At 35.7% G+C, this 5,685-nt stretch overlaps 1 pseudogene across 1 annotated transcript; it reads right to left on the reverse strand.

Moving 5' to 3' along the window:
- Window positions 1–420: 420 nt before the first annotated feature.
- LOC148868675 (transcription factor AS1 pseudogene) lies at window positions 421–4,450 on the reverse strand (annotated as a pseudogene). Its single transcript, XR_016106713.1, has 2 exons — window positions 4,006–4,450; window positions 421–1,895 (listed from the first exon to the last, which is right to left on the reverse strand). The product of XR_016106713.1 is annotated as a transcription factor AS1 pseudogene (transcript).
- Window positions 4,451–5,685: the final 1,235 nt, after the last annotated feature.

Below are 5,685 nucleotides of genomic sequence, written 5' to 3' on the forward strand. Positions count from 1 at the left end.
AAAACAATTGGTATATATATATACCATGTTTCAATAACCTGTCTTTGTTATTTAGAGGGTGTTCTCCAGTGAATTGGATTCTAAGACTTAGTCATAAAATGTGCTCTTGAATTTCTGGTTTGAAAAACATGTTTTCATCTTTTTTAAATCATACAATATCTAAACTCCAAAATTTGTTTGTTTAAAAACATGAATTGTTTTTTGAAACAAACCGATTTGATTTTGCTTCTCAAAACAAAAACATGGTTAAAGAACATGTTCTTGTTTTTTGCTGAAGTGGCAATTTAAAAAAAAATAAAAACAAAAACTTTAACGTCGTAGAATACCCCCTTAATGATTTGTTTCTTGACCATTATAAAAAAAAAAATCTGAATTAAGAAATGGAAGCACGAAATTATTATGTGATAAAACATGAGCATCTGAACCACCGCAACTAAATCATGTTCATGATCAGACTGAAACATTTAATAAAACGGGACAAGCCACTGCTGCACAATCATCTCATGAGATCAGTAACGGGTCACAGAGACATCATAACATAATTACATAGGCAAATGCGTTATAATGCAAATTCCAAGCGCTCCCCCCTTGAAGCAACAAACCCATAACAGCTGAGGCAAGAATGCACACAAGATAAACCAGTGATCCAACATAAAGAGCAAGTTGGGAAATTAAGTATAGAAATGAAATAAAAGCCCAAGGGATGCAAGTAACAGACACACCCGTCATTGTCTCTCCAGTCATAGATGATAGTCATTGTCCTACTCAACGGCCATTAGGTTCAGTAGCCCTGGGCCAACAGGTGATCTGCTCAAGAAATTTGGTAAGCCTCATGTGTTTTGCAGCCCTTTGTTCAACCAACTTCTGCTCCTTCGCTTCAGCATCCCTCCTCAGGCTTGCCAACTGTTCTCTGTATTCTACTTCTATTTTCTCCAGAGTTGCTTTCTCTTCTTCCCTAAGAGCCCTAACTTTGGATTCTATCTCTTCCATTTTTTCCCTCCTCCGACATGCTTTTTCAGACTCCATCTGCAGCTCCACCCTTTTAAGCCTCCAGGACGCTTCCTTCTTATGTGCTGCCCAAGCACGGTGCCCCTCCTCCAACTCCCTACAGCATTCTGCAAGCTCAGAGATCAGCAGATTGTCACCACCTGTAGGAACTGCTCCATGTTGCTGCAAATTTCCCAAGACAAGGGGAATGCTATCCCCTCCTCTTTCAGGTTGCAGCCATGGGATGGCAGGAGCAGGTGTAACAGTTGAGGGTGACAGAGTTAGGGTAACAGAAGGGGAAGGTGGCCTCACTGTAGATGTTGCATTGGAACTGGAAAGCCATGGAGGAAGCAAGGTTGGTGGAGGTGCAGACTGATCAGAGTGAAGGAAACCTCCATTGGAGGTGGCCATGAGAAATGATGCAGAAGTACGTTCTTTTACCAGCTTCTCTGCGAAAGTCTCAAGAATGTGATCGTACTTTCCTTCCTCAAAAGGGTCAAAGGCCTTGGCTCTATCCTTTTGCTCCCTCTGCTGTTTCTCCTTGAACACTTCCCACCACTTGCCCAGCCTCTTGGCAGTACGGCCAGGAATCTCAGCAGCAATCTTCTTCCACTTGTTGCCGTGCTTGGCCTGAAGACAAATGACAAGACGCTGCTCCTCCTCAGTGAGAGATCCCTTCTTGATACCTGGCTTAAGGTAATTTTTCCACCTTTCTAAGCAAGATTTTGCATCCCTATTAAGGGGTGTGTTCATGCGCTCGGAAACAAGATTCCATTCCCGTGGGCCATACTGTTTGACATATGCACGTAACAGAGCATCCTCTTCAGCCCTCCAACGTTGCCTCTCCTTCATTTCCAGGAGCAAACATCACTGTGCATAGCATTGGACTCGGATTCTTCATAATGTATCTGAAAGCATGAGGCAAAGCGAGTTAGGCTCAACTTGAGGTTAAAAAAGGGAACATACTGTTGCAGAGCCATCTGAAACAGCAGAGTTTTTTTTTTTTTTGGGTCAATCTGAAACAGCAGAATATCTATTCACCAAAAAAAAAAAAAAGAAACAGCAGAATATCCCATGAATGAAGTTAGCCAGATGAACATTCTGGTTGATGGTTGTATATGTTGCAAAGGAAAAGATTACAGGAGTTCAGCATGGAGTTAATAACAAAGTTTCCATAAAACTTATTTTACAGCCCCTGTCATGGCCAGGGGTTGTTGAAAGAAGACAGCACAAGTAACTAAACGGTTTATACACCAGCATCACAATTTCAGCCACATCCTAACTTCTTAGAGAATTAATCACTGAATATAGAGACATCACATCATCATAAAGTACTGAATAATTAAATAAAGTAACTTGCCATCTACTTTCCTTCTGACACATCTGATCAAATTGATGTACTAACCACTGATCCAGAACAACAGATATGGAGCAATTTCAGTTACATTAGTGCAAAAGAGGATCAATATCAAAGGACAAAGTCCACCTTCAAACATAATGAATTATTGTTAAGAACCAAGCTATTTTACTGAGTTAGCTATTGATGCACTAACCATCTAGTTTGGGAATGAATTATTCCCAAACTACTAAAATGATGAAGATCGAAGCTATTTTACCCAATAAGAACCAACTATGACTTTAAATTAAAAAGTAAAACCAATTGAAGTAAAATCAAACAGAATGAATTATTGTTAAGATCCCACTACATAGGTTAAACAATTCACTGAAAATGGATAAATGAAGTGAAAGGAAATTAAACCTAGTACTCATAATACCATAATTTTGGCCTATTTTCTATTAGCTAAATCATCTAGTTGTACAAAAATTTTCAAAGAAAAGAAAAATGTCATTTGATTTCCCAACCTAACAGAATTTGATACACATTTTCCAGTCATTTAAGAATATAATGAACAAATATCATGTCAACACTACATTTCTTAGATATTCATTGCAGACAATGGATACTGATATACATCGCAGAAACTTGTTATCAAACCAATGTGCAACATAAACCAACAAAAAGCTTAGCACAATTAACCACGTTTTACTGTATTTTGCTCCCGACACAACCATCCTGGATATTGGGCTCCTCATGGTTTCTCACATTCAAAAAAATAAATGAAAAAAGAAAAGAACAAAGAAAAGAGTCATATAGAACCGAAAGTCTTGAAACTTAAGATGATCAACAGACATATTCAAGCTGTAATTTGCAAAATTAGAAGTTTTATCAACCTTGCCGCATATAGTTGAGACAAGGCTTAGATGAAGAAGAGAAGTTTTAACAGAATGCTACATCTTTAAGAACAAATGAACATTTGAGGTGTTCAAGGCTTTTATAATGCCAAAAATCAAAGAACCAAGCTTGGCGAATATTCAGAATGACTGAGATATTCTAAAACATTTTGCTGGAAATAGAAGAAACTGCTGTAAGTAAAGCATGGTGCTATTAGGAAGCAAATGTTATGTAAGAAAATAGTACATTCTTGAAAAATTGCTTTATATACTTGGGATTTAGATTGGAGAAACCTACATTATCTTCTTCTTTGGTAATATCTACTTGTAGAAGAGAAGTCTAGAGTTTTAAGCCAATGGAGACAAAGGAGAAAAGTAAACGGCTTATATACTTGTATGAACAAAGGTAACTATTAAAAAGCTGAAAACAATCCAATTCCACCAAGACAAACAAATCTCCACATAGAAATTTAGAAAGTGAACAGCAAATACGAAAAAATACATATATAAAAAAACAAATGCTAGTGAATAACTAATGGCTACTCATATGCAAGTGACACGACAAATTAGAAAGAAAAAATCGAAATAAAAAGAGTCCTGAAAACACAGATTCAAGCAACATAAAACCCCAAATTACTTCAAAAAAAGGATGCTCGGAATCTTCTTCCAGAAAGCTAAAACACATTAACACAATAAAAATCAATTAACATCCTTCCCAAGTCCAATCATTAAAGAGAAGGAACCAAAACTAATAAGAAACAAAGAATGAAGGAACCGCTTACGTACATGTTTCTAACTATGCAAAGCTAAGCTTCTTCTTCGGCGCATCTCCAACCAAAGTTTTGCCAAAGAAGAAAGAAAGAAAATTACAATAGAAACTCAAACCCAAACTCTAGCAGGTTGAAAACCTATAAGAAAAAATGGTGGAATGAAGGCGCAGTGAGAGTGTGAGAGAGATTAAAGGGAAATTCAGTTTTAGAGGGAGAAGACAGTGGCGGAAAAGGAGGGCACGCGAATGGGAAGAAAATAAAGTCGGTCGTATTTTAACGTCCGTTTGTGACGTCGCTAAGGGAATGTGCTATCGTAAGCCCAGTGGTGCCACTGCCACGAGAGAGAGAGAGAGAGAGGGGGGGTCTGAAATCTGAATACTGATGGGGCGTACGCTCGATTTCAGCGCTTAAAACCAGTTTTTTTTAGTATCGTCTTTCGCGGTTCCACCCTCTTCATCGCCAGAGTTTTGCGGGCGCAATAATCCAAATTTTATAATACTTTTAAGAGTCATTTATCAGAACACCACTACTTTTATAAATTTATTTTACACTCCTGCAGTTTGCAATCTATTTACTTAATCGATTTTGAAAATAATAACTGAATGGAAAATGTTCAAGTGCATGGGTTCACGGGCTCATGAATGTTTATTTCAAAATTACACCTAATACTTCTTTCTATAAAAAACAAATTGATCAAATAGAACCAAATAAAACATTTGCTCATGTCTTATTAAGGGTAAAAATAGTATTTTCATTCTTATTTTGTTTTGATTAAACTTATTCAAATGAACATTAAGATCAAAACCGTCATTTTTTACTATCAATTAGTAGAAAGTTGATTACAAATTATAGAGGGTGTTTTAATAAAATATAAACTATAAAGTAGGTTTTAATAAATTCATAAAACTATAGGGGGTGTTTTAGTAAATGAAGCTAATTTTATCCGTATGATTTAAAAAAAAACGATAGAAAAAGAAGCAGAAATAAGAAACTTATACAAACAGGTTTTCCTATCTTTCCCTTTTTTTCCCTATCTTTTATTTCAAACCAAACAATCTATGATGCCGAAAGGCTTTGAAATGTTATTTGCAACAAGATGGAATTTATGCTGCTTTTGGTTGTAGTGCAATTTTTATTTGCACTAATATAAATGCTTGGGAGTGCAAACGAAAAGAATGCAAAATTTGGTTTAATTTTGTTCGGATTTTAACTTGTTCTAATTCAAGTCACATTTTACTTTATTTTACGGCATCAAACAAGTAAAATTTAAAACAAAAATAAATCAGAAGTGGTTTGCTCCCATATTAATTTAAATAGAATTCAAAAAACTCTAAAAAAGTTGAGAGTGATTAACTTCACTTTTAATTCAGATGCTTCAAGCTTAGCCACTTGCCAAACCATTCTTTCAAAAGTGAGGGCAATTAAATAACCGTTTCTCATCTTTATAAAAATAAGACTTAATTTAATCTCTTAAGTTAAATAATAAAATATGGGTGTTAAACAAAAATGATAAACAGACATGAGTTAAAAAAACATATTAAAATACTAGCCTATATTTAGTGGAGGGATCATTCCTAGTTTCATATGAAAAGAGTGAAAGCAAGAGGATGATCGTTTTGTTTGGAAGGTAGAGCAGTAGAACAATGTGGTTACTAATTCATATAAGAAATTAAGATTGAGAGGAGATACAAATTTC

Source organism: Nelumbo lutea, chromosome 2, assembly GCF_056320005.1.
Source record: "Nelumbo lutea isolate HS-2025 chromosome 2, American lotus-T2T, whole genome shotgun sequence".
Taxonomy (NCBI): Eukaryota; Viridiplantae; Streptophyta; class Magnoliopsida; order Proteales; family Nelumbonaceae; genus Nelumbo; species Nelumbo lutea.